This window comes from Pithys albifrons, chromosome 10 (assembly GCF_047495875.1).
Source record: "Pithys albifrons albifrons isolate INPA30051 chromosome 10, PitAlb_v1, whole genome shotgun sequence".
Lineage (NCBI taxonomy): Eukaryota > Metazoa > Chordata > Aves > Passeriformes > Thamnophilidae > Pithys > Pithys albifrons.
The window spans coordinates 29,767,897-29,783,969 of record NC_092467.1 but is presented as its reverse complement, the minus strand read 5'-3'; the positions used below and the strand labels follow the sequence as shown (position 1 = coordinate 29,783,969).

The window sequence follows — 16,073 nt, the reverse complement described above, 5'->3', positions numbered from 1 at the left end:
AACCTGCCCAGGAGGGTGTGCAGTTCAGGAACAGCTGTACCGGCAGCTTCAGATTTGGATTAATGATCCTTTTTCAGAAGTACATTAGGGTTAGGTAAACACATCCAAAGTGTTATCTGAAACACCATCAGTGGTACTCAGCATCAGAGTAGTCTCGTTAATGAAGGAACCCAAATTAAGGGGCTTCGTGTACCAGGACTGGAATTTAAATTCAATTTTCTCTCCCCTTAGACATTGCATCTTGTTTCTTTTAAATAGCCACATCTGTCTCTCTGTCCTAAACAAAACTTTTGAATAAGAGTTAAGAAAAAAAAGTGGTATGTGGGCATTCCCTGCTGCTCTGAGTGTCACAGCCGAGTGTGTTCCCCACAAAAACTGATTTAAATGACTGCCCCACGTCTGAGCTGATGGAGCCTCTTCCTTCCTCTTCCCCTTCCCTCTTCCTCTTCCCCTTTCCTCTTCCTCTTCCCCTTTCCTCTTCCTCTTCCCCTTCCCTCTTCCTCTTCCCCTTCCCTCTTCCTCTTTCTCTTCCCCTTCCCCTTCCCCTTCCCCTTCCCCTTCCCCTTCCCCTTCCCCTTCCCCTTCCCCTTCCCCTTCCCCTTCCCCTTCCCCGTCCCCGTCTCTTCCCATCCCTCTCTCTGCCCGTCCCCACCACTTTTGCAGCTGGAGAAGAAGCACTGGATGTCCCTTTTAAAGCCAGGGACTGAAGTCCTGGATGTTGCTAATGAGCAGCGAGAGCCTTTTAAGAGACTGAAACGTTGCATTGTTATGATTTGGGAAACAAAAGCGGAATAGGAGCTGTAACACTTAACGACGGCATCCCACTTTATTTTTCTCTAACGCAGGCTAAGCTGCCTTACAGCAATCTTTTAAACGTAATGATTGAGACTATTATAGGAAATACTATACAAAGCAACATTTTTTTTTTGCAGCCTAAATAATAAGTAGGGCAAGGTTTTAAATGAGGCTGGAGTAATGAATGCTGTACAATAATTTTGATGATAAATTTCCCCGGAGGATAAAGTGGAAGAACAGAAGCAGGCTGTATTTAATCATGCAAAGTTAAAGGAAAGCAGACCAACAAATATTTATAGAAATGTACGGATTTTCTAACCTTTTCTGAGATGTTCTTGCCCTTTTCACCTGAGAGACTTAGCAGGAATTCAGATCTTTCGGTGTGTAATAATTAGGAGGAGGAATTGATCACATAGGGTCAAGTGCTTCTTTGATGTAGTGCACAGAAATTCCCGCTTCCTTGCAGGCTGGAGGATTCAAACAGTAAGACATTTGTTTTTCACAGCTATTTCATTCATCAGTGAGCCTGAGAAGCTTGCTTTGAGCAGATACACAGCACGGGATGACATATTCTGCAGCTGCTCCTCACCTAGTGCTGACCCAAGGAGGTGTGTCCCCACCGCAGAGCAGGGCACTGGGGGGAGATCCCAATTCCCAAAGCAGTACAGTTGCCTTTGTGCAGTTCTATGTGCAGAGCAAGAAAAGGCCCATGAACTGCATTGCAGGGATGAGATCTGGCCTTTCATGTGCTGAGCAAGCTCAAAATCTTGCCCTGTGCTCCATCACCAGGCACAGCCCTGCCCTTGCCATGCTGTACCACAGGCCATCCATCCTCCTCCAGGGTGGGGCTCCTCAGAGGTGGTGTGTTGGTACAGGAAAAGCAAAGGGGAGCAATTCAGATCTATATAGACCCCGTGAGGCTGAAGGCAGAGATCAGCTGAGAAGCAGCAAGGCCATAGCTGCTGTTGTTCAGTAAAGGAAAAATCACTCTCTGGGAGTTCTTAGCAACTCCCCAGAAGTTTCTCATGAGAGCTCCTCAGGTTTCCCACAGGACATCGGAGATGCTCCTGAAAGCAGGATGATTTCACCAAAACCCTGGACTTGTGAGATATGGGCTATAACCAATTAGAGTTTGCAGTTAGATGGTGTGAGATTCAATTTAGCCAATTGAACGTAGCCTTAACCCTGTATAAACCATGTGCAGTGTGTAATAAATGGCATTCCCTTGATCACATTGGTCTGGTGTGTGGTGTCCTTATTCCTCCACGTGTTTATTGTTTTCTTTAGTGGTGCTTCTCTGCTGTGGTTTCTTCTGGTCTCTGGAGTTTGTCTTGAGGAAACAAAACACGACTTCAATAACTAAGAGACAAAAACCCACCACCTCTGCCATCTGTCTGAGCCTGTTCCTGGTTGCTCTGCACAGGTGGACATGGTTGTGGCAGTCACTCCAGAAAGGGTAGGGCTGGGTTGCTTTGTGCCTTTTTTTTTAAAGACAGTGTTTCAGTGGACTTCAGCTCAACCTCTTAACAGTGTGCACTCAGCAGAGGCAAAACCCTGAAGATTTCTGTTCTGCTGATCAATACTTAAAGCATGCATTGATTTCCAATTTAGGTGTTAACTTTTTAGCTCTTCGAAGTGCTCTTGATATCAATTTTCACCTTGCCTGATGTTCATTATATGCTGAACGTTGTGACAGCGAGTAAGCTCCGAGCCCATCTAGAGAGACAATTAGTTCTGGTGACTTCAAGATTGCAGCGTGCAGAGATTTACTTGTCCTGTGTAAGCATCGTGGTAGCATGAAATATCTCTGTTGAAGGCAATGACCTGAGAAATGCTTTCATTCTGGCCTTCCTCTAGTTTCTTAGTCTCTATAGTCACCTCTGAAATCATAGAATAAACTAATAAATAGCTCTGTTTATGACGATCGCGTTGTTTCAGCGCAATAACTCACAGCCAGTGAGCCCGAGGTGCAGGGCTCAGGTTTGCTGGGTGTCTGGGCTTTGTTTAAGCAATAAGACACACATGATGAGCAGTGTGATTATGCCTCCAGTAGTGTTAGGAGGCACAAGGTCAAAAGGCTCAGTGACTTTAACTACCAGAGAAGTGCCGTGTAATCCCCAGCAAATGGGCTGTCTACAATGTCTTATTGCTGTATCAGAGAGGGAATTATTTCTTTTTTAAGGCAGCCACATGAATTCCCTCTGTAATTGGCACAGGGCTGACATCACTGGCTGCCAATCAGAAAGCCTCTTTGTCTTGGATTTTAACACCTTAATTTCAAGTTCAGGTCAGCCGAAAAAGCGGATTTTGTTAAAATGATGTTTCATCCTCTTTGTGCTCTGAGTCCCATCTGCTTGCTTTGTTCTGTGTGTGTTGTGAATTGTTCTGCTGTAGCTTTTGTATCATCCTCAGGCACTAAACAGTATCCACGAAGTGCCTGCTGAGCTGGTGACATGGGAACCATGGCCTGACTTGTGGTGCCCAGAACATCACTGAGGGTCAGAAGCTCTAGGGAAGAAGGGCAGGGCAGGGAAGCACCTCAGGATGTTGGGCAGCATGGCTGGGATTTCAAAATCAATGGAGAGCCATCAAATTCTCTCAGCCTAGCACTGTCTTTTCCTTTTTATTGACAAACATAAGCCCAAAATAATAAAATCATCCTGATTTACAGTTGTTGTTGATAAAATAAATACACACAGGTCGCAGCTTTACCAGGCTGAGCGGGTGAGGAGCAGACTACAAGGATGCTGTTTATCCTGGTGGTGGTGGAAGGATGAGGCAGTTGCTGCTGTTTGGGAAGGGAGGATGAGGGATCCCAGATGGAGAGATTTCCCCCTTGTTTCTGCCCACTTTAAGCCCCAGCAGAGGCAAAGATAAAGGCAGAGCCCCCAGGAAACTCTCTGCAGCCCCTTGGGCTGGTTTCATGGGCTTCCAGCCACCAGCTGCTCCTTCACAGGGGAGAGGAAAGCCTGCATGAAATCCCATTCTCCTTCCCAGGGAATGTTTTCCCTTTGGGAAAATAGGAGCAGATGCCAGAGGTCATGACTTCTGTGCATCTCAGCCTCCCGGGGGTGGGGTGAAGGCAAAGGTGCAAAACTCATGGTCAGTGGGATGCTGTGGAAGTTGCTGTTCATCTCTAGTGGGGTTTAGGGACAAAGCAAGAGGAATCATCATCCTGTTAGAGGACAAAAGATTTGACAAATAGTTTTAAAGGCTTGAAATAAATCTACCTTCATAACCTGACTGCTGTGCTTTTTTCCCTAGGTATGTTACAGAGGTAATGATACCTCTTCAGTGAACTCAATTAACCTCCTGCAGCCTTCCATGTGACAGGGAATCCTAAATCTTTTATTTTATGAGTGCATGTGCAAGATTTGAAGCTACTCTGAACTTAACATTAATAAATGCCATTTCCTAATTGGTGCCCATTTGTTTGTTTTTTTCCCAGTGAGGAAGACATGGTGGCTGTGAGTGGGATGTGATGTTCATGGTTGAGAAGAGATTTCCACACCGGAGTGAGGTAACTTTTTATTATTATTATTATTATTGAGAATCTGATGCTCTGTGTGGAGTTTCCATTGCTCAGTGATGTTTTTACATGATCTTAAGGAATTGTGCTTTGGTTCTCTGCATTGTTTTGTATAAGTGGACATCCATTGCCAATAAGAACAATGTGACTTTCCTCTGTGTGATACCCAGTGCATTATAAGTGTCCTGTGGGAGAATATATAGGAAGAAAAACCTGTGTATTTAGGCTTCTATGGCTCAGTTTGCCCACAGATCTCCCTTCTGCTCTGTGAGACTTCCTGTAGGTGCACATCCCATCAGGAGACTCCGTGGTGTTTGCTCCTGCCTGGCTTCTGAGATGTTTGCATGAGCACACGCTGTACAGAGCGAAATGTTTCATCTGGGAGGGAGCATGTCAGCAATAAATGAGAAAACAAGAGAAATGGATGATGCCCCATAATGCATACCCTATAATATAATCATTGTTGTTTGATAAAAGAGACACTTGGAGCAACTCTCCGTGCCCTGCTAGGTATGTCTGGATTTATTATTCAAAAAGGCACAATCAAATCTCTTCATTCCCTTGACAAATGGGAGCTATTCAATTCCATATCTGCCTCTTATTTATAGCATATAGAGGGGTGATTTATATGCTGGCTGCAGATCTTCCAAAACAGTTTTAATTAGCAGCATTGGCTATAAGAATGAGAGTCCTGTGGCTTCCCTGTCACGCATTCCCTCAAAACTGAACAGGAATCTTCCTCTTTGCCAGGCAATGCCCCTCTATTTTTTGTAATTCCAGCCAGAAAACATGTGTGTTCTTTAGCAGCTCCGAGGTTGTGTTGCTGTTTGCAGCTCCCAGGGGCAGGCAGGGGAGGTCGAGGAAGGTAATGCCATTTATTGCTGAGCCTTGGGGCAACAGGGCAGTCCTTGGGGCATCAGCACTACCAGCACAGGGGAGCTTGCAAAGCCCATCAGTTATTCAGTTTTGAGGACAAAGGAAGCCCCAAAGCCACCCTGCCCAGTTGCTCAGGCTGCCAGCACGTGGACATTTCAGGAGCCTGCTCTGGAATTCCGTGCCTGGAGGAGGATGGATGTGGGAAGGCAGGAGCCCCATCTCAGCGTGTGCCGTGGTTGGAGCATTCGCAGCGGTGTTTTCACAGTGTGCATCGTGTGAGGGTGTGAGTGAACATTCCCCCAGCTGTTCCCTCACCCACAGGGCTGCTCTGGCTCCTGGGCTAATTGGTACCCCTGAGGAACAGAGCAGAGGCAGCGCAGCACAGGGGGCAGCTCAGGAAAGGCACCAGCTTGAGTCTCTATTATTTTCACGCATCTGATAGGAATGTGATCCCTTGGAGACCTCAGCCTATCTGTCAAACCTGAGATCAGCCAACAGGTTCAAAAGTTATTTGGGGAAGCAGTGACTGACAGAACAATTGCACATCTCTTGTTTTTTTCCTGAGAAACCAGGCTAAAAAAGCACAGGAAACATAAAGAGTATTTTCTGTGCTTTATGCGGTGTGTGTCGCATGCAGAATGGTCTGTTGTTATGCTCCCACTGATCTTTTTTTGACATAAGCAATGCAGTCATTCTGTCTTTGCATCAAATAAGTCTTTGTACTACTTGTCACCAGCTCACAGTGTCTCTGTATGTGTGTAAACTCGGTGTTTGCTACATCCCCTCGTCACACTGGGCTGCTGCTGCAGCTGGGTGGTTCTGCTGCCTCTCTGGGTGCTTCACAGCAGCTCTGCCAGTGACATTTCCTCTGCAGAGTAAGGAAATCTCAGAAAATCTGAAGTTGGAGGTTGAAAATGATTTTAAAAGACAGGACATGAGTACTAGGCCCTGTCTCAGGTGCTCGGTGTCTCTGCCTGTCCTTCCCTTGGAGGAGGCCAAGGAAACAAGGCACAACTGAGAGGGAGAGGCTGGATGGAGTTCATTGCTGCCCTGCCAATGCTGTGTTTGTGGTGCTTGGGAGACTGATGGGAAAATGAGGAATTGGGAAAGGAGGACAAAAAAATCCTGCTGGAAGCAAGCCTGAAATGAATGTGGTTGGAAGCAGAGTGGAAATGATTCCTGTGGTTTGCAGCATGGAGATGTTGGGCTCTGCATCCAGGACAGCAACACATCCACAGGTAATTCACAGACAGAGGGGAAAGTCACAGTTCTCTGGCTGAATACATGTTAGATTTATTTTTTTAATCTACAGAAGGTCTGTATAGGTGTTATATTTCCTTTTTTGAGCATATTGATAAAGGACATTGGTTAAGGAAGCTTTCAAATTGTGAACGACTTTGGTGCTGTCTTTGAGCCAAGTGAGCCGTATTTGGTGAGCTGTCATTGGGTATTACAGTAAGTGCTTTTCTACTGCAGTTCTAATGGAGTGTAGGGCTGAATTTGATAGTGTTACTTATTAGTGATTAGAAAGTGAAGGGCTTTCAGTGTGTCTGTACTGCAGAATTGGCTCTGATTGACAGATCGGGCATTATGCATTTCATAATTGTTAAATTCTGTCTTGAAGTGATGAGATTCCCTCGTAAAATTCCTCTTTTCCCCAACATTTTGAAAACATTTTGATGGTGTGAATCAGGAAAGAGAAGAAAGAGGGGAGAGAGAACATTTTTGCTCATAAACACTTAAATATTATCTTGTGCATTAGTCAGTGGTACAGGCTGAACTCTGCTGGAGAAAGGTACTTCTAAATTACAAAAATATTAACACTGCAATTATTGAGCATGGATAATAGTTATGAATTATGGATCAGTCAGGTTAGCAAAGTCACGGCTGCCTAATAGAGAAAGGTATGATGGGAACATGTGGGAAGATGATTGAGGATTCCCTCTTAATGCTTTCATGTGCTCTCTTCAGCAAAGGGGCTGCTGCTCCTCTGCTGGTCCCAGAGAGCTGTGACAGCTCACCGAGGTCTGGGGCACTCCTGACAGCTCTGCACTAGGACAGTCTCTGGGCCACCGTGGCTTTTTGGTGCCAGCCAAGCTGGAAGGCCCTCAGTGCTGAACTCTGGGTGCCACTGTCACCGATTGTCACCACTGAAAAGCCCTGGCATGCTCCAGGGCACGGAACCTTCAACGGGAATGGCTGGCGCTTGTCTTCCCTGAGGAGGCTGGGGAGGGTGGCAGCGATGCTGGAAGGACCAGGGCTCTGACTGTGCTGAAGACCCTCTAGCTCATCCTGAGATCCCATCACCTCCTCTCAGTTGCCCTCACTGGAAATGAAGTCATGTCATACCTCTGCAACACGTTCTGACATCCACAAAGGGAAAGTGCAACCTCAAAGCACTCAGAGAATGTCCTGCTGCCAGGTGACTCCAACGGGAGCTCCAGCAGTGCTCACTGTTAGGATGTGTATGTTTTTCTCTGTGTCTGGGGATTGCTGTGGGAAGAGGTCCTGCCTTATTCCTGTCCAGCTGTTGGCGTTAACCCACAGCTGCTCTTCTATAGGTTTCCAATTTGCATCTACCCAGCTTCTTGCCTTTTCTCCAGACACATCTATTTTCTCCAGACAAAACCAGGATTTTTTTACTTCTGTAATATATTTGAATTGTTTGCCATAAACTTTTGAAATTCAGTGACCTTTGTTAATCAGGAAGGGGTTTTTTTTGAGGTCTACAGGCAGAATTAATCATATGTAAACTGTTTGCTTTAAAAAGTCTCTTACTGAATGTGGGATTTCACAGGTAGCCATGGAAAGGTCAGAGGCTGGAGGCAGAAATTGGGAGCAGCTGGAGAGCACTGCAGAAAGACAGACCTTCTCAGAACAGGTTCAAAAGCAGGGAGAGACCTGTGCTAACACATGGCACCAGGGAGAGCCCCTTGTGTGTGAGAGACTGGCCTCAAGCCAGGAATTTGGAGTACCTTAGGAAACAGTACAGAGAGTTTGCAGCATGCTGTTGTACCCTGCTCACGTTTGTTTCCACTATTCCCCTGTTTCAAAAGTAAGTGTTTGTGCTTTCAACAAAATGTTCCTTGCTCCTACAAGAGTGTGAAGTCCTGTGTGGCTTAAAGAAACCACGAGGATTTGGGGTCAGTTTGCAGTCAGCTGCTGCAAGGGACAGGAGTCTCTGAAGGAGAAGGTTTGCCTGGTGGTCCCTGCCACTCCCAGCTCTTGGGGAGAGCTGTGTATCCCCAGGTCCACCTAAACCTTCCCAGCATCTCAGTGCTGTAGCAAGGACCATCCAGACTCTGGTCCCCTTCTGCTGCTGAGAGCCAGTCCCAGATTGTGCTGAGGAAGGAAATCCCAAGGCTCTGCCTGAACCAGGAAAGCCACTGCTGCCTGCACATGGTCCTTGATGTCCAGGGCTCAGGAGGTTGGATGCAGTTCATCCTTGAGACTGCAAAACTGGGTGAATCAAATGTTACCATCAGCATCCTGATGTAGATGTATCAGCAGCTGTAGAAGGAATGGAAGGGATTGTAGGCACTTTGAGATACCTGGTTGTGTGTTTTGCACCTTTGTGTCACAGCTTGGAAATGTATTCCCCAAGGAGACTCTTTGCCAGAGGCTCCCTAGGCTGAAGCAGAGCTTTTGGTCATGTTGGGCAGTTTGTGGTCAGAGTAGTGGCAGATGGCCCCAGAGCTGCCTGTGCAGACCCCCAAGGATCAAGGAAACTTCCCCCTCAGATGGGCTTTGTGTCATTGCTAGACATGCTTGATGAAGTTTTAATTTGAGGGATTTCACAGCATAACAAACCCATCTCTTCCAGCCTCTGTAGCAGTGGTTGCCTTTCAGCTCTGGGTTAAACCCAGGGAGGAAAAAGAGTTCATAGAGAAAAGAGCAATTGTCATGAGAGGGACAGTCAGTGTGTCATTGTTACCCTGCAGGCTGCAGTGTTTTAGTGTACTGGGTCCTTGCTAAGGAAGGTCTTTGTCTGAATTTTAGAGGATTCTGCCAAACCCCTTAATGTGGTTTTAATGTGGTTTTAATGTGTTTTGCTGTACACAGTGGTGGTTTTCACCTGCGAGCCCTTGGTGTGCTGTGTCTCGATGAGGCTGATTTTGGGAGATGTCTCACAAATCAGGTGCACTGCAGTGAAGTCTTTGGTTTCCTGCTGTGCAGTTCTGTTGCTCACCCTCCTGAGCTTCTGCAGATGATGCAGTGGAGCTGTTCTCAAACTTGTTTTCGAATTTTCATCATGTCTTGCAGAATATTTGCATTTTGTGTTACAGGGAAGCACATTTGGAGGGTTTCGTGCACAGAATGTGAGAGAAAGGGGAGTTTGCCCAACTTCTTTGCCCATTCAGGGGGAGGATGCCTTCAGTACTGGTGGAGGGAGGGACATGCCACCCCACCAGCCACCCATTTGCAGTGTGTGCTTGTCACTAGGGTTGTATTCAGGGCCTGATTTCAGGACCTTGCTCCAGGATGGCTCAGAGCCCGGGGACCCCTCCAGGCTCCTCCTGCAGCAGTGAAGTGTGGCCATTGCTCTTTCTCCTGATGATTCAAGGACAGAGCCTTGTCTTTAAAGACTTCATTCCCCAAAAACGTTAATAGAAAAGTTATGGGCTAGAAACATTTCCATCTGATCCAGAACACACAGAAAGTCTGGATATGAATGATTTAAAGACTGTGGGAAAGCATAAAGATGTTGAGGTGAATTTACTACTCTGTTCAGTGCATAGACTGTGTGAGGGGTCTTCAGTATGAATTAAAGAAAGGTTCCAGTCATGAGATATTACAGTTTAATTCAGACATTAGTACAGTCAGGGAGAAGACAGTAATGTATTGCACAAGGAGATAGGATTTCCATACTGGATTGCACCTGTGATCTATATGGACAGTGCTGTGTCTGTCAGGAGGAATAATGTGGTAGAGGATAATAGGCAGCTGTGGAAGGATTTACCTGGAGCAAGCTCTGTCTGCTGACAGCTGGCTCATATCCCAGCCCCAGCCGTGAGAGTTCCTTGTTACAATGTCCCACTGGATGCGAGTGAGAATGTTCTCCTGACCTTCATCGGCCTGAAGGCATTAATGAATCACCTGCATTTGCTCCTTGTTCATATCAACCAGCAGCAAGTTCTGCAGGACAACGTGTTTACAAACATGCAGAACTTTTTTAAAGGCAGTTTGAAATGTGATGATGTCAGTCTTCTTTTGCCACACTTTTGTACTGAGGGTACATTACAGAGCCCACACGGTCTTTAACTCAAGTACAGCAACTGCCCATCAATCTTTATTCATCCCTTCTCCAAATTGAAGAAGGTACCAGTTTTCCTTTCCTCTAAACCCCTGAGATCAGCTCAGTTGGTTAAAACTTGGTTATAATAATGCCAAGGTCAGGTGTTCAATCCCCTATGTGGGCCATTGACTTAAGGATTGGACTCGATGATCCTTGTGGGTCCCTTCCAACTCAGAATAGTCTGGGATTCTCTTCACCTCCCCCAAAGAAAAATATTTCCTGGTGTTACCTGGGCTTTCTAACTATCGGATGTGCCAGTTTCAGTCAAGGCTGGATAAACTTCCTGGCATTTTAAGTGTCATTTCTTGTTCCAGTGTCTCTACATCTTTGCTTTGACTTGTGACCGCTTCTGTTTACACACCTGTGACTGTGCTGGAGCTTTTATTTCTCCCAGAAAATGTGGAATAAACAGAAGTGGCTGAGCACTGTGCCTGTGCAATGTGTGTGTTAGAAAATTTGTTTCAGCTTTCTGGAGACTTTCTTCCCCCCTGATTTTTTTTCCAGTTTAACACTTTGCAGCAGTGGCTCTGAAGTAATCCCAGCACTGTCTCTCCTTCCATTTTTCAGCTGAGAGAGCTTTGCAGTGTGTGTTTCAGGCCATCAGCCCGGGCTCTGCTGCACATCAGCGCTCCGCCGGGGCCGTGCTGCTCTTTTCAGGAACAGCATTCCCGGAGCCGTGCCGGGAGGAGCGCAGGGAACAGATGGGCCAGGAAAGTACCTCGCTCTCGGTGGGGCTGGAGAATGAACTCATTATCCAGCCAGTGGGCTGTCACACCAGCCTCATTTACCAGCGGCTGGTGATCGAAACAAACCCTAGAAAAGCAGTGGCTGGCAGGGCATGAGCGCGGCGGTGCCAGCGCGGCGAGCGGCTTGTTGGGGATGAGGGATAGGGAGGAAACCTGGGAAGGCAGAGAGTTACAAACAGGTATCAAACAGCTTCCTGAAAATGACAGAAATCACGGCTTTTGGGAATTAAAAAGTGTCATGTAGAGAGGAGCCACATTTCAAGGTTGACTCTGCAAACCCCCATTTCCTTAGGTGGGACCCCCTCCAAGTATTTCCTAAAAGAGCCATAAAGTATTAACAAAACATTTTAAAAAACATAATGTTCAAAGAAAGAAAAAGGACCTAAACTGCCCAGGTTATGTTAGGTTGAATAGGTAACTAGACAGGTTTCCATCTTCCTCCTCTTCAAATGCCGACTGGCAAACCCCCTCTGTGCCCCCCGTGGCTCTGCCCCTCGTGTTGACATCCTGCTGAACTCAAACCACCTGAGACATGGAACATCTTCCTCCTTGTTCTTGCCCTGCTGCTCAGCAGGGAGCACCTTTGCTAGAAGCAGGGTGCAGTTTTGAAAAGCCAGAAGTGATGAAACTCTGAGCTTTAGACAAAGGAATTGTCTGAGTTTTGGGGTTTGGCTCAGTCCTTGTGGTGAAGGATGGAGGATTGCAGGAATCCTCTGTAGGAATATGCAATGATTGCTGTTAAAGACAGGGAAATTTTTGGCACTGGTTTGCTCAGAGGAATATAAAAAATGTCAGAGCTGGCAGCAGTCTGGGAAAGGGAGAGTGTGGAGTGGAAATGCTTTTGTTTATTTGTGGCAAAATTCGTGAGGGGTATGGGGGAAATTGTCTCTGTGTTACTCTGTGGGTTTGTAAGTGTGTGATTGACAGTGTGTTAATAGGATTAAGCTCCCTGTTTCAGTATTATCGTTGGGAAATCTGGCTGGAAATTATTTGAATGCCTATATAATCCCAAGATTTATGCAGGCAGAGCACACAGAGTGCCCTGCTGTCACCTGGAGTCGGGTCCTGCACCCACACGGAAGAGTCTCATTGAGAAAACACCCACCTGCTCAACCCCAGGCACTCTCCTGTGTGGGGAGGAGCAGGAGGACACTTCAGCTTTGAATTAGGCAGAATTGTGTGTATTTAAAATGCATAAAGATTCCAAAAATACATCCCCACAGGCTGTGGCTGGGGCAGTTTTTCTTCTTCAAACTGGTACCTGGCGCAGCTGGCGCGGCGCCGGTGCGTGACCTTCGCAGGAGGTGAGGGGGCTGGAGGCACACAGATGTTGCAGCGTTGCTGGCTGTGGACTGTGCATTCTGTGCCATCCTGTGCCCGTGCAGATGGTCCTTTGTAGCCTCTCCCTCCCAACGCCCCGTCCCACCTGTTGGCACTTATGGTACGTCTCCGAAGAATCGCCGAGTTGCCGGGGAGAGGAAGACAAAAAGAGACAGCAGCACTTCTGGCTGTGAAACAAGGCAAGCTGTGTGTAGTGCATGGCAAGGAAGCCAACAATTAGGGCTCTCTCCAAAGCAGGAGCTTTCTGTCCAGAAATCATTCTGGTAACTCACCAGATTGCAGCATGTATGGAATTACTGAGGAGTTTGTCTTTTATTTAATGAAAGGGAGCTTCTGTCCTGAGAAAAATTAGTTGATGCTGAATTGGATTTGGTTCTCCTCCTGCATGCTCAGCTTTATACAGAAATAAAAAAGGGCAAGAAGAACAAATTGACTCTGGAAGGCACCTCTTACAAGCCTGGCTTCAATCCTGCCAGCCTGTCCTGTAGAAAGGAGCCTCCCACCCACATGGAGCAGTTGAAGTGGAGAAGCCCTTTTGCTGAGGCAGCAGCAGAGCTGTATTAGAGCAGTTTCAGAAGGGTTTGCAGCAGACTGAACTAATTGACAGGAAGCTTAACATGAGCCAAGAGTGTGCCCAGAAGGCCAATGGGATCCTGGCCTGTATCAAGAATAGTGTGGCCAGCAGGCCCAGGGCAGTGACCCTTCCCCTGTACTCTGTGCTGGGGAGGCCACACCTTGAGTGTTGTGTTCAGTTCTGGGCCCCTCAGCTCAGGAAAGAGATTGAGGGGCTGGAGTGGGTCCAGAGAAGAGCAACAAGGCTGGAGAAGGGACTGGAGCACAAGTGCTGTGGGGAGAGGCTGAGGGAGCTGGGGGTGTTTAGCCTGGAGAAGAGGAGGCTCAGAGGTGACCTCAGCACTGTCTGGAACTGCCTGAAGGGAAGTTCTGGCCAGATGGAGGTTGGTCTCTTCTCCCAGGCACTCAGCAATAGGACAAGGAGGCACAGGCTCAAGCTCTGCCAGGGGAAATTTAAGTTGGAGATCAGAAGGAAATTCTTTGCAGAGAGAGTGCTCAGGCATTGGAATGGGCTGCCCAGAGAGGGGGTGGATTCCCCATCCCTGGAGGTTTTTAAACTGAGTGCCATGATCTGGTAAAGGGACTGGAGTTGGACCAAGGGTTGGACTTGATGATCTCAGAGGTCTTTTCCAACCCAATTGATTCTATGATTCTATTCCATGATTCTATGAACCTGTGCTATGTCCCAGGGGTACATCTCCCTCCTGCCTGCCTGAGACCAGACATTTCCCCAGTCCCTCATCACCTGCCTTTGTCCTCACAGCAGGATCAGGTGCTGCCTGACCCCTTCCAGCACCACCACAGGTCAGGGTGACTTCAGGCCTTCACCCAAAGCTGGAAATAAACCCAGAATAAGCTCAGACCTCAGTGTTATTCATGTCACTCCACTTTGCTGGTGAAAGAAGTGAGATGTAAAGCTGTGGGAGCATCACTCAGCACATCAGGCTTCACTGCTTCCCTTAATGGCCTGTGGGGAACCTGCCAGGCTGGGCAGTGAGCTGGCACAGGTTGGCCCGACGCTCCTCACCTCACAAGGACCACACTGACTCCCAGCAGTAAGAAAATAAAGTAGGAGTCATTTTTTTCCAGTAAATCACCCCTTGCAGTTATAAAACGGGGTGCTGACTCCAGATGATGTTTGAGTTGGGTTGGGTGGGGAGCAGGAGAGCTGTGCAGCAGGGAGTTTGTAAGGCAGTGCACCACACGCACCGTGGCAGCTGGTTAAGGAATAGCACTGTGTCATGCAAAATATTGTGCAGGCAGGCACTTTGCAAACCCTGGAAAGTGTTTTGCAGATTCTTCTGCAGAAGAAGTTGCCATTCAGTAGCATGGTTTATTTATTTTGTTTGGCTTTCTTGGGTTATTAAATATGTTTTATTTATGTAGTATGCTTTCTAGAGAACCATCTGCATGTGTGTTCTTAAATAAAACACACAGGGCTCTGTGGGTGCTGGGTTGCTGTTTGCATGTGTTGGGTCATGTTGGGTACCAACAGGCAGCTCCACAGGGTTTGTAGGAACTCTGGAGCTGGGCATGGGAGTGCTCTGTAGTCAGCTGCAGAGAAGAATCACATAATGGGCCAGGCTGGAAGGGACCACTGTGGGTCATCTGGTCCAACCTCCCTGTCGTCCCAGAGCACATGGCATGGGATTGTATCCAGATGCTTCTGGAACATCTGCAGTGAGATAACCTGACTCCACAAGCTCAGAGACGAGCTGGTATCTCTGAGCTTGTGCAGAGGGATGTGCATGTGGCTCCCTGTGAGCCCAATCCATGGCTGCAGGTCTCTGGCCATCCCTGTTCCACCACTCAGCTCCTCCTCTGCCTCAGCCCTTTCACAGTCAGTTTTAGTGGTGAATCCAGAGTGACTGACTCTACCCATAATCCTTTCAAGCATAAGCATGGAAGGCTCTTGCTGGTAACCTTGTGTCATCAAAAAGTGTGAATGTGTGTGTGTATGAATGTTTGCACCATCTGTTCCCTTTCCTGCAGCACAGGGTGAGATTTTTGTCTCCTTTGCTCATTCCAAACAGGTACCTGTGGTGCTGATGTTCACTGTGACACAGCACAGATTGCACAGGTTTTCTCCACTAGGACATACCAATACATGGGCACAGGTGTATCAGTGCAATGCAGGCAGAAATCTATTGTGATAATAAACACCCTCCTGCCTTTATCTCCTCTTGTCATCCTCTCAATTAAATTGGTATTCCTAAAATGTATTCAATTTAGGATTTGGGTTTTTTCCCACTGAGAAGCCCAAGTAGAAGGAATTACATGCGTAATGATGGGGCCAACTGGCAGAGCTGTACAGAAATACAATTTCTGCATTTGTAGGTAGGTTTTGTCCTAGCAATCTGCAGAACAGCCAGTGGGCAAGGAAACCCTGCTTATAAGAGCAATTTCCCATGATTATTAAAGCTGAAATCAAATATTGCTAATCTGCCACTCACAGTGCTTTGACCCGGAGCCATCCCAAGGAAAAAAAGGGTAGTTTAAGTTATGCTTTGACTGTAATGGGTTTTGAGAAAACTAAGATTATCATCTACAAGAAAAGTCTCCAACTGGTGTCACAGAATGAATTGAAAACTCTTCTGCTCTCCATCTAAACCTTTGGCCATGTAGGACTCCCGAGTTCCACCTTACCAGCTGAGTGTCCAAATTTTATGTCTTCCAGTTGCAGCAGTCCCTCAGTCACTGCAGCTCCCAACAGAAGCCCAAGGGCTGTTTTCTGCAATCATTGATGCAATCAGGATGATGCAAACGAGGTCCTAAAAGTATATCTTTAATATGGGACAAAATTTACATGTATCGATGGAACCCTTTCAGGTGCCAAAATTTTGTAGCTGAGGCTACTGTAGTTTATTAAAAAGAGCTGTAGGTTTTGTGTGGCAGCAAAAATTCACAGTTTTCACAT

The 16,073-nt window shown here is 47.0% G+C and overlaps 1 protein-coding gene across 3 annotated transcripts in view; it reads left to right on the top strand.

Moving 5' to 3' along the window:
• Positions 1-16,073, top strand: part of DAB1 (DAB adaptor protein 1) — a 451,161-nt gene that overhangs the window by 210,432 nt on the left and 224,656 nt on the right. For all 3 annotated transcript variants that reach the window (XM_071565292.1, XM_071565294.1, XM_071565293.1), the window contains exon 2: positions 4,244-4,315. The gene's annotated coding sequence lies outside the window, so the exon portion shown is untranslated. The remainder of the gene's footprint in view (positions 1-4,243; positions 4,316-16,073) is intronic.